Genomic DNA, 20,453 nt, shown 5'->3' on the forward strand with positions numbered 1-20,453 from the left:
TAGCCTCTTCTATTGTGCCACAGTGTGGTATGCCAGCTGTACCAGAGAACTGGAAGAACTTGCCATTGGGAAAGAGATACAGAGCCATCAAAACCATCACCACCCACCCCCCACTCCCCAAAGACTGCTAATGCACTCCAACATTTCATCACATACATCTATCTAGTTGTGGAATATATTTTATTATTTATTATCTTAATTATCTTGTTTTTATCTTGCTATCTTGCTTTTATCTTGCTTTCTATTGCTGCTGGTCAGAGTTATCAAAAAGCAATTTAATTGTATGTATAAAATGACAAAGTGTCTTATGTCTCATGTTTATTTAATGCTATGGTGCGCCCCAACAGCATGTGTTGGTAACTGTGTATATCATTGTATTTTCACCATTAATTAGAAAAAAACAGCCATTGCCTTAAGCTCCACTCAATATCAACAGATCCTCAGCACCAGGGGCCAGATGCATAAATGATGCATACACCCAAAACCCATACATATGCCATTTCCTGCACATAAGCTGATATTTATAAACACAGAATGTGCGGTGAGAATTTGCACACCTCACACATTCTTTAGACCATGCATACAGGTTTTTCTAAACCAATCTGAGGGTGGTGTGATGAGGTGGAGATGAAATATAAGGTGAGACCGAATATTTTATTAAAACATTGGGCCTCAAGCATGAATGTTTTGTTCTGGCAAAAATGAATAAGAGGAAAATAAGAAAATTCTACGTGGGATTCATGAAATGTGCACTGAGTCTGTTCTTATTCACCTGGGTATGTTGATGAATTGTGGGTGATCTTGTCACAACCCAGCTCAAAGCTGGAAAGAGACACACATGAGTTGTGACTAAAATGGATTTATTGTACGTAACTAAAAGATAAATGAAACTAAACACAACCAAAACCAACATGGTGGAAGCCAGAGGGGAGAGGGCAAATGACTGACCACCTACTGCTTATATAGAAGCCTGTCAGTCCAGGTGAGCTGAATTTCCCTGATGACTCAAGTCCGCCCACCAGGCTCTTGCAGATAGAGGACAAAGAGCCTGTCCAGAGAGGGTCATCACAATCTTAAATTGGATGCGCATGCCAGGCAATTTGCAGGTGGTGCAGTGGTGACACACCCAAGATGGCTTCATAGCAGAAATGGGCTAAGCCAACATCACTGATTTCCCATGTTCTACATAAATTGACTTTGCAGAAATACATGGCCACTCATGAAAAGCAATTAATTATAATTTGATTTGGTTTATTGATTGGGACAGTGTGCAGTTTTAAATATTAAAGATGCACTGCACCGGAGTTAGCTTGAAGATAATTTGCATCCGTAGTAAATTATTATTAAGTAATGTGCCGGTAAAAAGCCATTACTTCACTCATAACCCTCCTGGGGTGGAGGAGGCCACGGAAGCAACCAAGATAGTGAGCCACCTCCACAAAAACACCTCAACCATGGTTACTGAACTGGAAATCAAGAATATCCTCGAGAGCTTGACTTCAGACCTCTTGGGGTAAAAAAAAGGAGTTGAAGCTCTGAATGAGACGGTGAAAGGGGATGCCTTCATGAAACCACTGCTGTCGGAGGCACTGGATATTAATGTAGAGGACTTGTACAAAGTTCACAGGATTCACCGCATGGGGCCCCGACCAGCCAATAAGTCCAGGTCAAGACACATCATTGTCGGGTTCCTAAGGGACACATCATCAAACCACATGTAACCTACTACTACAGCCAGAACAGCTACAACAGCCAGAACAGGGACCGACAGTAAAGCCCTGAATGGAGCTGTCACATACAAGTGCAGCTTTAAGAATGAGTGGACCACAAAATGGCCATTCATTACCAAAGGAACCCTCAGCACACATTGCTCTGTATGTTGGGTGGAAAAGAAGAGTGAATGTCCCTCACTGACCCACTGATTCACTTACTGACTCCATCCTGTTCACATTGTAGAAAATACTGAAGTTGCAGCAGGTCCATGATCTCTGTGGTGGCCAAAAACTTTTATTTCTATGTCAATTTTTTAATGGTTGGGGTAAGGATTAGAGATTATGAAACTGGGGGAATGGCTGTAAATAGTTATGCTTCTTTACTTCAAGTACAGAAATGAATAAATAAATGTCTTTGGCATATGATGGTGACCCTGAATGGGCCCCCCAAAAATTTGTGATACGCGCATAGCATGCACTCAACTTCCGTTGCATTTCACTCCAAGGTTTTCTGAAAAGTTGGGAGTGATGACAATGATTTTTTTCATAAGACAACCGACGGCACGAATTCTCGTGTGGGGCGGATGCCAAAGCCTTTCTTAATCACCTCCGAAGTGAGGGGACAACAGGGGCCACTGGAGGGGAGGAGCGCGCTGACATGAATATATTGATATATTGAAACAATGCTGAAAAGTCTGGAATGAATGTGGAACGATCATCATATGGGTGTGGACAGAGACACTGACCTTACTACGGGATAACTAATTATAATGTTATGGACACTGGTGTGAATGAAAGGACTGGATGGAACAGGGAACAACTGTCATCATGGACAAAGATTATATTGTCTGCAGGTTAACTAATGGCAATGTTGATCTTTGAGTAATTCTGGAATATATCATCCTTGTACCTATATGACGAGGTCAGAATATCTGGTAGGATTTTTTTTTCTTTTTCTCTTGCTTCCTGTTTCTCATACAGTTGTTATTGAGTAGTAGGCCTACAAACTCAAACACTTTTACAATAATTCTGCAAATTTATTGTGTCTAGTGACGTTGTGGTTCAGTTGAACTATAATCACGGACTTACAGTATATTGCGATGGATAAAAGTGATACATAAAAATTGCAGGGAGTGTGAAGGAGTTGGCAGGCCAAGAAGGGCAGCTGAGGGAACTATGTATTAGGGACTAGAAAGCCCAGTATTTGTATTTGTATCTGTATTTGTTGAGGCAGCAAAATGTATTTGTATTTGTCTTCGAATAAAAGTGAAAAGAGGCTGAGAAATCCTGTTTTTATTTTTATTATGCTTTTAATTTTAGAAAATTAAAGTCTTACAATAAGTGTTAATAAATAAACTACCTTACAAGGGAGGTCCCCACTGGGTCTCTAACTGGAGTCTCCCAGATCATAGACGACTGCGCTGACTGCTGAGCTAAAACTGTACTCATTGCCTCATTGCAGACAGACTATACACCCATAACACAGAGACAGCACACCGTGTAACATGTAGGGAAGAACTTCAAAGGCAGTTCTTCACTTTTCATTTATTGCTTATGTTTTACAACCTAACTTTGTTGATAGGAGAAGGGGAACAACAGGTTATGGAGAATCCCTTATGAGCACTTTGCGTGTGTCAGTAGCTCAGCTTCATCTCTGGGGAACACCCCCAACTCTGGGACTGATGTTCATATTAGGAAAATATGTGTCATGTAGCTGGTGGATGTGACTCCACTCGTTGACACCTAGACATAAATGTAACAGTGGAACAGAGGACTGAGACTGAGATAGCAATGTAACCAACCTGCGCGCTGGTATTTGACATGGTGTTTTTCCTTCCCAAAAACAAATAATTTTTAAAATATTTGTATGAAACAAATATTTGTAAAAAAACCCAAAACACTATTTGTGCTTTGCCGAAAAACATACTTGTATTCAAGCACACCCCAAACATGTATGCTACGGAAGGTCTGATGTTGGAAAGGACTATACTAGTGGGCTACTGTTGCAGACTGTTTTCGTTTGTTGGTTTTGTGTGTAACCCTTGGTGTCTCATACAGATATAGCTATATTATTTGTAATCCTGTATATCCAAATGCATCTACATCAGAGGGGGGCAACCACGATATTGAGGTATTTTATTGTTATGACTGCAGAGTAAGTTATACCTCGGTAGAATATTATGGGATTGTTTAAAATGATGTCATGGAATATATAAGGGTTCCATAATGTTGTCAAGAAGAAAAGAAAACCCTCACATACTTGCTGATATAGCCCTCATTCAAGAAACTCTTCTTAATGATGAGGAAGCTGAAATACTCAACAGAGAATGGGTTGCCCAGGAAAATCACAGGACATTTCCCTTGTGAAAAAGAGGAGTGAGCATTCTAATAAGAAATATATGTATATATATATATATATATATATATATATATAAACTGGGTGTGAATTTGTCCTGTTCTGTACCAGGCAAAAATATTACAAACAAGGTGAGAGCTAGCAAACTACTGGCTCATAGAGTGAAACAAATACAATCTCAAAACATTATTCCATTGATTTTTGATACACACACAAAAGAGACATGAATACACATTTTTTTACAAGTATATCTCACACAAAGAAGGTAGATGGATTATATTAGATGTCACATTAGAAGGTCAAAGAATGACTATGGCCAATATTTATGCCACCAATTCTGCTAACCCAGGTTTTTTTCACAAAGTCTGTAATTAGAAGCATCGGTGATGATAATATAATCTTAGGTGGGGGTTTTAATCAAGTTAGGGATTTAATTATGGATAAAACTTATCGACCCATTGAGCCTAATACTGCAGGTATTATGGCTATTCATGTATCGTCAGAAGAGTGGGGTCTTGTTAATATTTGGAGATTACTGCATCCAAGGGAAAATGACTTTACTTTCTTTTCACATCCACACTCAAACTATTCTAGAATAGATTGTTTTCTTATACCCCATAATTTGGTTAGTCAGGTGCTGAATTCTACAATTGGAAACGTAGTATTGTCAGACCATGCACCAGTGGATTGAGGTCTCTATCCATTAGATAAAGTATAAAAGCCCCTGAGATGGCTATTTAATAACTGTATGCTGAATAGAGAAGAGAATTGCAACTTCTTTAAGTCTGCAACGCAAGAATGAAGGCTCTACTGAGGGCCATGGTATAATATAGGACGCTTTTAAATCTTTTTTGAGGGGGGCGTATTATTCAAAAAAGTTCACTTATTAAAAAAGCAGAATGAATAAAAAAGCAGAAAGGATGCTTAAGTTATAATAAGATATCAAAAAGCTTGAAAAGTAATACATGGAGCAACAAGACTCAGGTATGTGGGGTAAATTGAATGAGCATAAATGTGAATTAAATGGCATACTAAATAGGAAAATAGATGTGAATTTGCACTGCTCTGTACCAGGAAAAAATATTGCGAGCAAGGTGAGAGCTAGCAAAGTACTGGCTCACAGAGTAAAACAAATACAATCTCAAAACATTATTCCATTGATTTTTAATGAAGATAACAACCTTATTGCACACAAAAGAGACATAAATACCACATTTCATCATTTTACCAAGAACTGTAGGGTGGGAATAGATGATAACAAATAATAAAGTTTTTCCTCTTCAATTGAACTCCCAACTTAAACACAGGATGAGAAAGTGCTTTTGGAGGAAGATATCTCCATAAAAATTTTTCTGTGTTTTGTGTTGGTTGTCTGGCTTTAAACATTGTTGCTGGACTGCAATTTTTTTACTTTTAGTTTTCTTTTAGTTTTAAAGACTGGGCAGACCCTGAATGTAGACATATCATATGTCATTCATGTGATTGTATTAATGCAGCTGTCATGTTAATGTAAATGTCTGACCAAAACATTAATAAAAAAAAAAAGGAGACACCCCAATAAACCTATATGAGGGCAGCAGACCTAAGTGCCGTGTACAAACTGCAAAACAACAAGCCACTGCAATTTGACAGGTAATGTTAAACTCAGACAAAAGAAGAAAAGGGGAAAAAAATGGCACCTAAAGAGAAAGAGCAGAAAGAAAAAAAAACTTCTCTTCTGCAGAGATAGAAACTTTACTTGATGAAGTTTTGTTAAGAAAAAAAATCAGTTGGGTCACTGGTGCAGAATATGCCACAAAACATGGCAAGAGATCACCAGTGCAATTAATGCTGTATGTGCACAAGAAAGAACTCTTAGTGAAATAAAAAAAAAGGTTTGATCTGAAAATGGACATCAGGGGGCCAGGAAACTGTCAAAACAACATACATGGATGGGCGCATCGGAGCCATCATTGGGGAGGTTTCTCTGTTGGGGGTTCAGTCTGATATTCCGCTAGACAGTGAGCTACCACAGCCAGGAAACATCCCATCAGCATCAGACAGCATACCCCAGTATCAACTAGCACCATCTGAAGACAATAGTAAGCATCAATCCAAATTTATAATCTTCAAAAGGAATTTAATTAAGTTGATTGCTTCATTTGATTCCACATTAAACATATTTAAAAAACATTTGAATTTTACCTAATCTATAGTGTACCATATGCCCACTTTTGTTTTTAGCTACATGCCCATTTTAAATCATTGATATATGATTAACTGAAACAAAAACATATGTATAAATGGTCTTTATTTTAAAGATGCATCCTGCTCTGGTGCACCATCCACCTCCCAGAGCACACCTGGACCATCAAGACAATCCACCTGAGCAGAGGTGGAGCAGAGTCGGTGCTACAAATTCAAGAAGATATTAGAAACCCCTCAGCATGTCATCCACTTTTTTACAAATTAATGACACTCTCAAAGAAATAAATGAAACCTTAAAAACCAAAAAATAAAAAAACATTTATCAAATAAATGCCATTACAAGTTTTCTGCCTTGAGTATAGGCCTAGGTCATTTCACAGTATAACAAAAGTGATCTGCTTATGTGTTAAAAAAGTGAAATGAGTTGCTGTCAGGTGAGGGCTGTGGTCAGGTCCCACCATCTATCTCCATGTCTTCAGGGGGTGGCGGGTGGGGTGGGGACACACCATGTTGCATTGCAATATTGTGCAGAACACAGCAGGCCATGGTTATTTGCACAGTTTTTCAGGTGTGTATAAAAGCTTGCCACCCGCTGTGTCTAGGCATAGCCACCGGCCTTTCAGTATATTGCTAGTCCATCACTGAGTGAGTGCGTGCCAGTTTCTGGTTATAAGCCACCTCCTGCTGGGTCTGAGGGTTGGTAAGTGGTATCATAAGTCATGGTAGCAGCGGACGGCCCCGATCAGCTAAATTAAAAGTTGGATTTATGTTGAAAGGTAATAATGCAGACTTATGAAAATTTGCGTGCAGCATGAAAGAGTCCCCCCTGCCAGCAGGCCACTGTGTTCAAGATGTGATTCTGTGCATCACATATTATTTGGACATTGATTGAATAGAATTGTTTTCTATTAAGGAAGTTGAACAGATTTGGAGATGGTGCTTTGATGTATATGAGTATAGTCGATGGCTCCAATAGTACTGGGCAGTCCAGCAATGGCATAAAAATCCCTTTTTATCTGGGTCTGCTGAGCAGCAGTATATGGAAACTGAATGTACTGTGGTGTTAACTGGATGGTTCCCTGGAGAACTTTGGGGACTGCATGACCAACAGTGGACTGGGATATGCCTGATCTATTACCAGTCTCTCTCTGGACGGTCCCAGTGGCCAGGAAACCGATAGCAGTGAGTACTTGCAGATGAGGTGGAGTGGGATTAGATCGTTTCATCTCTGAACTAAATTGAAGCTCCAGAATGGCACAGAGGATTTGAATCAAAAACGGCTTATGAGCCACTGGTCACTCTCGCTTGGTTGGCCAATGCATCGAGCAGTATCAAATAAGCCATTGCAGATTTGGTTGGGCACTGCTTCATACTGCTTTATATACTATGAAAACTCATAATTAATGATGTGTGCTGTGATAATTAATGATTGGGCAGGTGTGTGTGTGTAGATATGTGTGTGAGCATATTGGTCTAATTTTGTTGTCATTTAGGCTAGACCTAATCGTCTTTAATAAATGTAAACGTAAACTTATTAAATGAATAAAAACATTTTTCTTCTGTGTTAGTGAATTGCTTTTTCATCATCATTAATATTTCATAGCACAAAACCTAAATTGGCTTTTGTGCATATTGGCGCAGGTGTGGTCTAGGGCACTTAAATTTGATCTTACCTAAGAACAAGTTCGCAAGTATTGATGAATGCCACAAAAGTCATTAAATTGTTTGAATTTAATAACAAATCTGTGCATACGCATGATTCATGCATGGGTTATCTAATATGAAAACTGCTGTTTAAGGGCATCTTCATTCATTTATAGCTAATTGTGGGAGTGGAAATGACGCTTGTGCAGTTGCACCCACTTTCACAGTGACTGAGATTTAAAAGACAATCATGCGTACACACAGCTTTATAGATCTGACGAAAACAATGCGTCTACATATTTCTGGCTTTGTACACAGTTTTATGCATCTGGCCCCAGCTCAGTTCGTTTTCCAATCCACTCAGCACACAAATATCCTTTTTCATTGTTACTTGGAATAAACTGTGCAAATGTTATGGTAAAAATGTGTCATGTGCATGTTTCACCTGTAATAGTCCTGCACTGCCCAACACTTGATTGCGGTAACCTCTAATGATTGTCAATCACATTTCAAAGGAGATTCCCAGGTGGAGCAGTGTTCCATATTTGGGCATGATTTTCTCGCCAAAACGCAAAAAGGGCTTCAAACTCAAATAAACACAAAGTAAAAATAATAAAATGTGGGTAAAGAAATAAAACAACCTTTATAAGACTTGATAGAAAGACAAGATATATAATTAACACCAATCAAACTACAAATTAACCATTTTGCCGTACCTTTAAGCATTCTGTAAAAATACAAAAAGACTGCACATACTGTCATTACACTGTCACTCTGCTTACTCCTGTTTGACACTTTCCTATTTGTTTTCACATAACATCTTTTATAATATCTAAAAAATGTACTCTGTCATTGTATTAAGGCACTGTCTTCACAAAGGAATGTCTAAAGTCACAAAATGACTTCGTTTAGTCATCAGCTGTGTTTTGGTCCTCTTGTTTTATAATCTGGTATCTTTATGAACACTAATTGCTTTTCATGGCTGTCAGTATAAATCAGCCTAAAATATCACTGAAAATGTGTATTAGAAGCAAATATTTGCATTTTTGGGTGATATGATATTATTATAAAATGACAGTCATCACATTATGAGATAACCCATGTTATTTAAATTACCAAGGCAGCCTAAATACCCCAAATGGACATAATAACAAGAAACAACCACCGCAGTTATGGGTGATTTAATGTCACAATAAAATCAAGATAACAAAGTCCAGCGCATAATTTCACCTAGTCTATTATTAATGTAGGCATTTCAACAATTTGTGAATAAGAGAACATCACCAAGAAACTTGAGGTAACCATAACAGCTCATTTTATTTATATCTTAACACAAATATATATTACTCTTTTGGTGTTCTGTTCATGAAAACAGAGTAAATTAGGCTAAATAGCCTATAAACAATAAATGGTAAATTGGCAAAACAAAAATGAATGAATAATCAATTAACTAAAACTAAATTTTACACACAATGAATGTTTATGAGTGGGTTAAATCATCTTCATTTGTAATTTAATTATGACTTGACATAGTTGTCTAATCACACATGCCAACAAATGTTGTTGCCTAGCAACTTAGAATGTTTAAACATAAACCACATGAAAATAAATGCATTTCATATATGTGTAAAGTTTAAGCCCAGTTCAGACCAAAGATTCACGATGAGACAAAACCGTTTTAGAATGTTGCAGGGAAAAGTTGCAGTGGTGTGAAATGGTTAGTTGGAGAATGTCTGAGGCTGTCGCCTGGGGTCTCAAAAGACCTACCTTGTCAAATTGCCAAGTGCAGTTTTAGAACTTAAGAATCTAGCTATTTCTCTTAAGCCAATCAGGAAAGAGCACAGAGCATGACAGTTGGTTGCGATAATGCCCCACCTGGTTACAATTAAAAATCCATTAAAAAGAAGAAGAAGAGGGAGTAACAGTACAGGCCAGTACCAGAGATGGTTCAGAAGGATTATATATATTATAATATAAGATTATATATATATATGTATATATATAATATAGTATATTGATTATATGTTACAGAGCATCTTTGCCAGTACCATGGACTGCAAACATGGTGGATTTCTGGACAGAGGAGAGCGAGGAACAGCTCATCAAACTGTTTGAAGAACAGCATTCACTCTTTGATTGTAACTCAAAAACATACTCATAATACATACTCATACTCATAATATCAATAAAATAAACAAACTTTGCTCAGTTGCAAGTGTTGGGTGTGTCTGGTAAATTCAGTCTTTTTCATTTATGTTAAGCTAATGTCACCAGCCAAACAGTGGTAATGTTTAATCTGTTCATAGATAGCAACATAGATTGTAGGCTATCTTGGTCAGCAAACAATGATTGTAGTTAGCTGGCGTTACTTTAGCTGATGTTTATCATTAACGTTAGCAGTTACATAATAACCGTGGCCTATGAGTTGTGGCATTCATAAGAATTATGTTATCTATGACTGTGGCATTTTGTCTGCACTGACGTTAAAGTTACCAGAAACTCTGACAAGCCATCACCATGGGCAGTTATATACATCAATGTTAACGCTGGGTGGTTATTAACTTTCTTCTGTAAATTGATTTGTCAGGTAACATTATAGGTACTGAAGGGGCAGGGTAGGGCCAGTGTTATCAGGGCCTTCCTGATCGCAGGGGATTTGCAGGTAGGCGTTGCCACACTCGTCATACAGTAAGTTGTGCAGCATGCAGCAGGCCAGGATGATCTTGTCCACAGACTCCGGTGGCAGGTGGATGTGTGTCAAGAAGACACACCAATGGTTTGACAGTATGCCAAAGGCATTTTCCACCACCCCGCATGCCCTTGACAGCCTGTAATTGAAGATCCTCTGCTCTTGTGAGAGACCTTAGCTGGGGTAGGGTTTGAGGATGTATTCCTCCAGCGGGAAAGCCTCATCTGCAACTATGGCGTATGGTGAGAGCTGCTGGATTCCTGGAAGTGGTGCTGGGTCTGGAATTTTGGCCATCTTCTGCTCAAGAGACTCTTGGAGTGACACTCAGCCATTGCAACCTACATCAACATACATATGTGGCCAAAAATATGGGTACCCTTCCACCTTTTTCTAAAAAAACAGTTTTTTTCTGTATTAAGTTGAAACTGACAGAAGTATATGGTATCCATCATTCTTTATTTCACATAGAAAATAACTGAAACTTTGCTTTTGATTTACAACTTAATATATTATTTAATACAATGCAACAAATGAAAATGGCATGGCCAAAAATATCTGTACCCTTAACTTAATATTTTGTAGCACAGCCTTTGGAGGCAATAACTGCAGTCAAGTGCTTTCTGTAACTCTGAATAAGGATTCTACACTTCTCCACTGGCCTCTTCTTGAGCAAACTGCTTCAGTTCTCTCATGTTTGATGGGTGTCATCTCCCAACTGCAAGTTTCAGCTCTTTCCACAGATGTTCAATGGGATTCAGCTCAGGACTCATATCAGGCTACCTCAGAACGGTCCAATGTTTTTTTTTCTCATCCACTCTTGGGTTCTTTTTGATGTATGTTTGGGGTCATTATCCTGCTGGAAGACCCATGACCTGCAACTAAGACACAGCTGTCTGACACTGTGCTGTATGTTTTGCTTCAAAATGCCTTGATAGTCTTCTGATTTCATTGTGCTGCACAGATTCAAGGCAGCCAGTTAAAGAGGCAGCAAAGCAACCCCAAAACATCACTGAGCTTCCTCCATTTTTAATGGTAGGCATGGTGTTCTTCTCTTTGAAGGCTTCATTTTTTCTTCTGTAAACATAAGATGGGTGTGATTTACCAAAAAGCTCTAACTTTGTTTTATCTGTCCAGAGGACATTCTCCCAGAAGGACTGTGGCTTGTCAACATGCATTTTGGCAAAGTCCAGTCTGGCTTTCTTGTGTCTCCCTCTTAGAAGTGAGGTCTTCCTGGGTCTTCTACCATGGAGCCCACTTTCATTCAGACAGCAATGGATGATGCGACTTGACACTATTGTACCTTGAACTTGAAGATCAGCTTTGATCTGTATTGAGGTTTTCCTCGGTTCTCTCTCAACCATTCGAGTAATCCTTCTGTTCAATCAAGGGACAATTTTCCACGTCCAGAGATGTTGGCTACAATTCCATGGGCCTTAAACTTCTAATAATATTGGCACCAGTGGTCACAGCTTCATCAAGCACTTTGGAGATGGCCTTGTAACCTTTACATTAACCATGCTTGGCTAGTACCTTTTTTCTAATATCTTCAGACCACTCTCTAGTTTTCCTTCTGTTTTCCATGTTCAATGTGATGCACACAGTGACACAAAACAACAAAGTGAGTAATTTTCTCCTTTTAAACTGGCTGTATGAGTGATTATAAGATTGAAAACACCTGTGATACTAATTAAAACACAATAGTCTGCTTAAATTACCACTACAAATCAATTATTTCTTACAACTTCTACAGGGTACCAATAATTTTGTCCAGGCTATTTTAGAGTGTCTTTGTAGAATAAGCATGAATTCAATTATTTTCACAACTTGTTTTATTCCACTGCAAACCAAACATAGACGTGCATTGATAATAAAATATCTTTCAATTTCAACACTGTTCAGGGCGAATGGTGCATTATCTTAATACAATGGTGGGGTACCAATAATTACAGCCACGTCTGTATAAGAATCTGTGACTCTGTAGCTGCTGTCAACCAGGGCCATCAGTACAATGGATAAGCTGTGCTTGTAGTTGTAATATGTTGAGCCAGAGGATGGAGGAGGTACAATGATGATGTTTCCCATCCAAAGCTCTAAGGCAATGTGAGAATTGCCACTGCTCCTGGAATCCCTTTGCCACTTTTTTCCACTCATCTGTGGTGTTGGGACACTGAAAAATAAAAAGACCAAATTAAATTATATGGAATATGCATTAATTATGGTTATAGTTATAGTTATAGTGTGTCTTTACAGGATCATGAGCAAGAAGAGAATGAGGAACCAAAGGAGGGGCTGGAAGAAGTTGAGGAGCAGGAGGTGGAGGAGAGAAGTGAACCGGAAGGAGTAGGAGGCAGCATCCAGCTTAATATCATTCCAGCCCAGAAGAAAAATAGAAGTGAAATAGAAAAACAGGAAACTTATGTCCTCAGTGCAGTAGGCACCTATTTTTGAAATTAAAGCCAAGAAAAAGTAGAAGATCAGATCACAATCAATTAATATTTTGTGAAAACCTTGAGCAGAAGATGAGGCGAATCCATGATGAGAACATCCTGCTTGGGTTAGAGCACCAGCTAGAGGAAGCATGCTACCAGGCTACAATGAGAGGCTGGTCCAACCAAGCCTATCCCTGTCACACCTACACCCCCCGCTACCCAATTACTTACCAGACATTTCTCTATGCACCACAGTCATCAGAGTATTGTCATCTGAATAGTCTGAGAATCAATGCTCTGATGATGTTCCATGTGGACTGAAACATTGATATATGTTGATTATCTAATGTGTTGATCATTTAATGCAATATGTTGATTATTTAATGTTCATTATTGAATATGCTGATTATATCATATGTTGATTGTTTAATATGTTGATTATTCAATACATTGGTTATTTAAGATGTTGATTATTTAATTTTAGTAATTGTCTTCATTGCAAGAGCAGTGTGCAGGAATTTCTTCATCTCTAAGATATTAAGCTCCTCTCTGATGCATCTGTAAAAGAAATATTCTTAAATTTATGACTTAATGAAATGTGTTTGTGTTTTAACTATTTGATTTGTTATTTAGACTTTTACTTATAATTTGTACTTTGACTTTTTCATCCAATAAAACATATGAATATTCTTGTTAGCCATAATGTTTTCATATGTATTTGCCCATTTTTCTTTCACCATCATAGCTGCTGGTGAAATACATATATTATACTTTAACCAGCAAAACTCTTTGTGTAATTTAAAATGTACAGAACTTGCCTTTAAGCAGTCATTGTTTAGAACACTGTGGATTACACTGCAGGTCTCTGGGATGATATCAGCAACAGTGGAGAGCCAGATGCAGAACAGGTAGGCAAGACTCTTGAAACTATCACCTGGAAAAGGATACATCTTTGTGAGTGACTTAAAACTGACCATCCCTTTTGAGCCAACAGATAATCCCTTTGTGTGATTATATCTGGAGCTGGCTTTACTCAACTTTTAGGTCTGTCATGACTGACTACAGGCCTGCATGACAGAATGTTTCCCACCTGTTGCCAAGAAGTGGAGCGTTAACATTAGTCTCTCCAGATGAAATGTAGTCCCTGAAGTTGGTGTTTTGTCTTTGTGTTAGTGCCCTCAGCAACTCCTATAGGTGAGTGAAATTGATAAAAGCCGGTATACCGCTGGCTTCCAACTCTTTACATAGATTGGTGTAGGCACCCTGTCTCTGCTGCTGCAGTAGCCAAAGACGGCTCCAGATCCTTAGTTTCCTAGTTCGCTGTTTATTGAGTTAAGTGTTACTGCAAACACTGCTCACAACTCACTGTCACTGTTATCCATTTCTTTCTTTTTTCTTGCCAGGTAAACACAAACAGAAAACCAGCTAATCCACTTAATATAATGTATCAACGCAGAAGTAGTGGGGTATTCATCATTGCTGTGCGTAGATGATCGTTGCTTTGATGTGATGGCCAGTTTTAGAACATTTACACTCAGACGTCAGGGATTCTTTTGCAAGTTGCGTCCAGTCTTGTTGCGAATCATTGATCTGCACTGGCCTTTACCTGGTGGCGGTTATAGGTATAATTGCCCCTGTTTCTAATCTGGGTTCATCTTCAATATTTTTAACAACAGCGGGTGCTACATAACATTACTTTAGGAACAGTCAAAGCCTGGGGACATGAATATTTTACTAAAACATTTTACAAAAAAAATGTTTACCCCATGGCAGTTCTAGTGTTAGATCTGCGCTTCCCCCTTCATTTTCATTGACAAGATATCTCCAAGAGCTAGTAATATGTGCTCTGTAGTGCTTTACACTATCTTTATGTACTAGAATTACTCTTCTCTGACAATAAATCATTTTTAACGTCACCCTATAACAATAAAACACAGTGGATATCACTCTTTCACTCTTTTTTTTATTATGATTTGTGCAGCATTGTGGCACCGCCATGAATCATATTTGTGTGCCAGCATGGCTGGGCTACAATATAATCTACACACTGTCAGAGTATGTCATTGACAACAGCATCGAGTTGCTGAACTTTGGCGTCTCCATGGCAACTGTATAAATGTTTTTCTTGCAAACACACAGGCCGTCCTTCGCAGTAACCCATGCAGAAAAAATGTGCTTCCATGTAGTGATAGGTCTGTATTCTCCGGCGGAGTCATTGCCACTGAGCACACTGTCATCTGTTGATCTCTACCATGTAGGTTTCTGCACTCGCAGTCGCTATGGATTTTTATTTCTCTGCTGCATATATTGTTCCCAGTCTACACAGGTCTAATATTGCTCCTTTTAGATGCTCCACAACAGAGACATAAAACTACTTAGCAGAACAAGGCCTTCATCAGCCTCACCTTGGATATTGCCATGAAATGATTCAGATCTAGAGTGTGCTGCCTGCAGATTGCCTTTCATCTTCCACGCATAAACAGCACCAGAGCCTGAGGATTTGGCTTAAAACATGACACAATAAATGTCTCTGATGCCTTTACCTCAATCCACAGCAACCTAAAGATGTATACACAATCTCTGAAAAATATGGAACACCATACGTCTCAGTCACCATGCAGCACACTGGTTTTCACAGTCAACCATTTTTATCAATCATTCAACTAAAGATGTTGTTGCCATGAAAACAAAGCCATTATTTTGAAATCGACCCTGCGGCAGGCTTGAAAGACATATGGAAAGTTTGCTATCATGATTCAACTGAGGACTGAAGGTCTGTCATGCGAAAAAGGAAAGTAATCTACCAATGTGGCAGATTCACAGGAATACGTAAATATCTTTGGGTGACTTTTCTTGTTCTTTTGAGGTCTGGGTTCTTATGTTTATTGTACCAACTGCAGAGATCTGAGAACACGGTGTAAATACTATAGCAAAGTATGACAAGGCAAGAAACAGCATTTAGCAATTCCAGTGTAGCGCTTTTAATTTGACTTTCTGCTGCAGTGTGACTAGTAGTGCTACAACCAAGCGGGAACTAACACAGCTTGGGGCTGAAGCCATGCGGAGGTCCCTTAAAGTGCAATACCACTGACGGCCACTAGATTCTCCAACTGAGTCCCATTCAAAAACTCTCAACTTCTCTCTTGAAATACTGAGTCAACCATTTTTTTTCAATGAGTCATTATGGTCTCAATCTCTAAATTCAGGCTATCTAATAAGTGTGCTGGTGGACATTTTGGAAATGATTGTTCTGTTAATAAGATTTGAAGAGTTATAATAGCTTTGATGTCTGCCATGTGGATGTTGATTGACAGTTCGCACACCTGCTGCTCTCCCTGGCTCCAAATCGGACTATTGTTGCAAAGTTTAATGTTACTTGATAATGATATCTGCTGTGTTAGCACAATTTAGCTAAAGTTGCTAACGTTAACCCAAGTGTACATGGCTCAGTGTTCCAAGTAAGCTAGCGTTAGCTTAGGTCCGAGGTAGTGAGGTGTGTTTCTAGAGCATGCCCTTAACCCTAATTACATTGTCTTTTTGCTTTTTATTTCATTGGGTTTTAAATCCCATTTTTATTAGTTGGTTTTTGGTTTTGTTGTCATTTTGTGAAAAAAAAAAATTGAGGAGGCCAATACAGCAAGAACATCTGGGGGCTCAAATCAACTGGCCAACTGACTTTCTATGTGTAAGATCCTCTTGTCTGTGTGGGTCTCCTCTTACTGTCCAAAGACACGCAGGTTAGGTGAACAGGAAACTGAGTTCTGAGATTTTATTTTGAGGTAAGACAGAGAGTGAGCGCACCTGAAATGTCCACAATAATCCCTTTATTAATAATTAGTCTGTTTGTGTATCTTGACCAGACAAAATTAATTTTACAGATGTCACCCAATTTCCAGACTTCAGAAATTAACTTGGTCTGTACAATGTTATTATAACTGAGGGACTAACAAAAATGAGACCCAAATTGTAATAAACAAGAATTATCCTTACCTGTTTAGTTGGATATGTCTGAATTTGTTGTTTCCTTAAAAGGCCTCCCTGCAGTTATTGCACAATCACTGCTAGGTAATAATTCATCTCCAGGGGTAAAAGTGTGTATCTGAGGCCATTAAAGAGATCATTTGAAGACAAATGTGAAATGGACAAGATTTGGACATAATCACCTTAATATCCCTGATTATAGGAAGTGCTATTTCCCCCTCTGAGGCCCCCCAAATCATTGGAATTCATATGTTATTAATCAGTCTGGCCTGAAACTCATGCTATGAAATGTTCAAAAAGCTCCTATTAATCAAGTGCTATTATAAACCTTGACAGGCACCCACCTGCTGCAACCCAACTCACATTTTCCCTCCTTTTAACATTCATTAAACAATGTTGTATAACAAACTGCAGGGCCTGGAGGTTTTCATCATGGGTCAGTATGTTGACTACTTCAGCTCTTAGACTCTCTGGGTTAAAAAAAACTCTTAAGTGTGAATTAAGACAGCTATAACAGTAGGTTGTTAGGTTTGTGCATGTTTGCTCATGATTCATCCTTGATAGAAACAAAAGGTAATGCATGGCCTTCTGCTATCCAAAACTGAAAAAAAGGACTTGATTTCTCAGAATTGAAGAAAAAATAATTAAAACTGATAGCCATAACATTAATCTTTTGTATTGTTGAATTATCAAGGCAACTTTCGTGTTTTTGAGTTGAGAAATGTTAGATATCGTTAAAAGAAAATCTTAAAATGGGAATTGACAGTGAGGAAAATACTTACTCATTTCTCCAATGGGACTGATGTTCACAGTGACATAGAGTGCCGCAGTCGGGTTAACATCAGAATCAACAGACGGCCAGGGCAGTTGCTCTGAGTGTCTAATATTGGATTTAATTGAAAGCCCGGTGCATCTAAGGGCACCTTGTGCGTCTGCATGAGACACAGAGGGGCGTGACAAAGTGTCAGCATTGGACAATCTGGGAATGAGAAAAGGTTGGTCATCTGAGTGGCAATAGTGAGAATCTGCTATTGTGCATTAAATAAGTAGCTGACATTTTGAGATATAGGTAATTTTCTTCCTTGCTGAGAGTTAGATGATAAGATGGATATCAGTTTCGTGTGTTTGTGTTAAGTACAGAGCTGAACTGAGGACATGATTAAGCCTAGGTTAACATAGAGGCTGGGCGCAGGGGGAAACAACTAACCTTGCATCCACCTAAGAGACTGCAGAAGTGCAGGTCGAATGGATAAACTGTTATTCACCAAGGAATAGCTCCAGCAGGTAAACCACAAATTGTTCTTTTTTTCCATTTCTGTTTGTGCATGGATTTGTGTGTAAAACATATTCTATGAACACATTCTGAAAACTGATCAAATGGTAAAGAGCTGTGACTGTGCAAAGGCTTTCTACATTAACATCTGTTTACTTCCCAGGCATCAACCCTGTCTCCTAAATATTATGTTCAGGGACTTCTAATTTGCAACAACAAATGTGCTTTGTGAGACATGTAATGTCCCCTGAATATATTTTTAATCAACATAGAGAAACATTCTAATTGAACTGATTTGCCAAGTGACAAAATGTTCACATTGAACATATTTACAAAATGTTAATTGACATTTTTCACATGTTTTCTACATTATTTGCTCCTGATATCTACGATGATCTGCGTTTTCATCGTTATGTTTAGGGAACTCAGAGGTCTTGTTTACAGTTGGGGAAAGATCATGGTCTTGGTTACATATTTACACTAAAGGCATGTGGGGATTTATGTTCACCTACTGTGCATCCCAGTTATTTGGATGTCCTGGAAGCCACTTACTGTAGCTACAAGCTAATTCTGACACCACCACCACCACCACCTGTCCTTCAATCACACTGACAGCTGATAGCCTGCGAGCACCTCCACTTGAATCAAAATTCATGAACATTGTGCCGTTGCAGTGGCTCTGTACTCAGCACAACAGGCCTGCTGCTACATATATCCTCCACATCCTTAAGATCAAAGTTTCAGTGTCCTTTCCTCAGGGAGACAGCAGGCACTGTTGTGCTTGTTATACCGCAGAGGAGACAAAAGAACCTGTGGATCCCCAGAATCTGAATCATGTACAGTGCGGCGAACCCACAGTTATTGTGAACTCAGTTGGTGTCTCTGACTGGGTGGGTGTGGAGGGAGGAGGGGCGTGAACAGGCAGGATGACTGGTGTTTTCCTGCAAACGCAACCTGGTTTCTCAACAGGAATTGGAAAATCGACACATTGTTGGTATATATAAGGTCACTATTGATTTAACTTGTATTTATGCCTCTGTCCTTTATCCTCTAGCATTATCGACGTAATATTAGAGACATGTAAATTGATTGTTTACTTAATGACAGATTGATATAACATAGTGTTTATTTAACGTGTAGCCAATTATAAACCAAACCAATTAAAAACCAACAAAACCAACTGAAAGCTTATTTTTTGCTGTTGTAAACAGCTGGTATCAGGTAGGTCTTTCTGTACCAAATCTTTTATCTTTGTAATGTTTTCTTGTTTGTTATTTTAATACACAGTTTATATATCTGCCCTTTATTCACAAAAAATCGACCCCCCCCCCCCCCAAAAAAAAATATGAAAACTTAAGCTTTATAATAAAAAAAATACTCATAGTTAAAATTATGAGAAGAAATGTCAAAAATATTAGATAAAATGTCGTAATTATGAAATACTTTCACACAACAGTCAAAGTAGCAGCTCTTCGGCATGAGTTTTCGTAATCAATTTGACACAGAAATGGATTGTGAGTATATTGAGGACTAATTTAAATGTGGCTTTACAACAGATTAAATATTTCATTTGCTTGCTGACTCACATGGGATTGTACTAAGCAAATGCACCCTTGAAAGGATTTTAAGCAAGAAGCCGCTCTGGCGTAGAAAGAATAAAGCCGATGGCTGATGTGGCAACCTTCATTGAACAGCAACTGGAAACATCTGGTCAGTGTCATGGTTACAGATGTATGTACCAAAAATGTTGGTTACATGGGATTATGACTGACAGAAACAATTTGAATATTGCTACAGTTATTGGATGGTGAAGGTGTTGATCTGAGGCCAACAAACAGACACATTGATGGCTACAACAAGCTTAAAGGTAAAATTCATCATTGTGAATATGATGATTTCTTTAAACTACTGTAAGTGACCTATATAGTAGAAATGTGCAATTATTTTTGAATTTTGTGCCCTATGATTTTGCGTCACCTGGTGGACATTTGCCAGCAAATGAGCAAGGGGCTATGGGTGCAGGCAACATGGACGGAGGTTAAACATTGTTCATTTGCATATACTACTCACACTGTCATTATACAATACTGGTTGAAAATCAGAAAAGTTTCCCTTTAAACCATGTGGAATTGCAATCAATGGATGCATTGATGGGTTTTCCAGAAAGATGATATGGCTTAAA

The 20,453-nt window shown here is 38.5% G+C and overlaps 1 long non-coding RNA gene across 2 annotated transcripts; it reads right to left on the reverse strand.

The window, feature by feature from the left end:
• Positions 1-13,841: 13,841 nt before the first annotated feature.
• On the reverse strand, positions 13,842-19,361 carry LOC121880969. Of its 2 annotated transcripts, none has more exons than XR_006091660.1 (3): positions 17,781-19,361; positions 17,008-17,116; positions 13,842-13,951 (listed from the first exon to the last, which is right to left on the reverse strand). It is a non-coding gene; the product is annotated as an uncharacterized LOC121880969 (long non-coding RNA). The 2 variants fall into 2 exon arrangements; XR_006091661.1 differs by lacking the exon at positions 17,781-19,361 and adding an exon at positions 17,343-17,752.
• Between the last annotated feature and the right edge of the window lie 1,092 nt (positions 19,362-20,453).

Source organism: Thunnus maccoyii, chromosome 16 (genome assembly GCF_910596095.1).
Source record: "Thunnus maccoyii chromosome 16, fThuMac1.1, whole genome shotgun sequence".
NCBI classification, from domain to species: Eukaryota; Metazoa; Chordata; class Actinopteri; order Scombriformes; family Scombridae; genus Thunnus; species Thunnus maccoyii.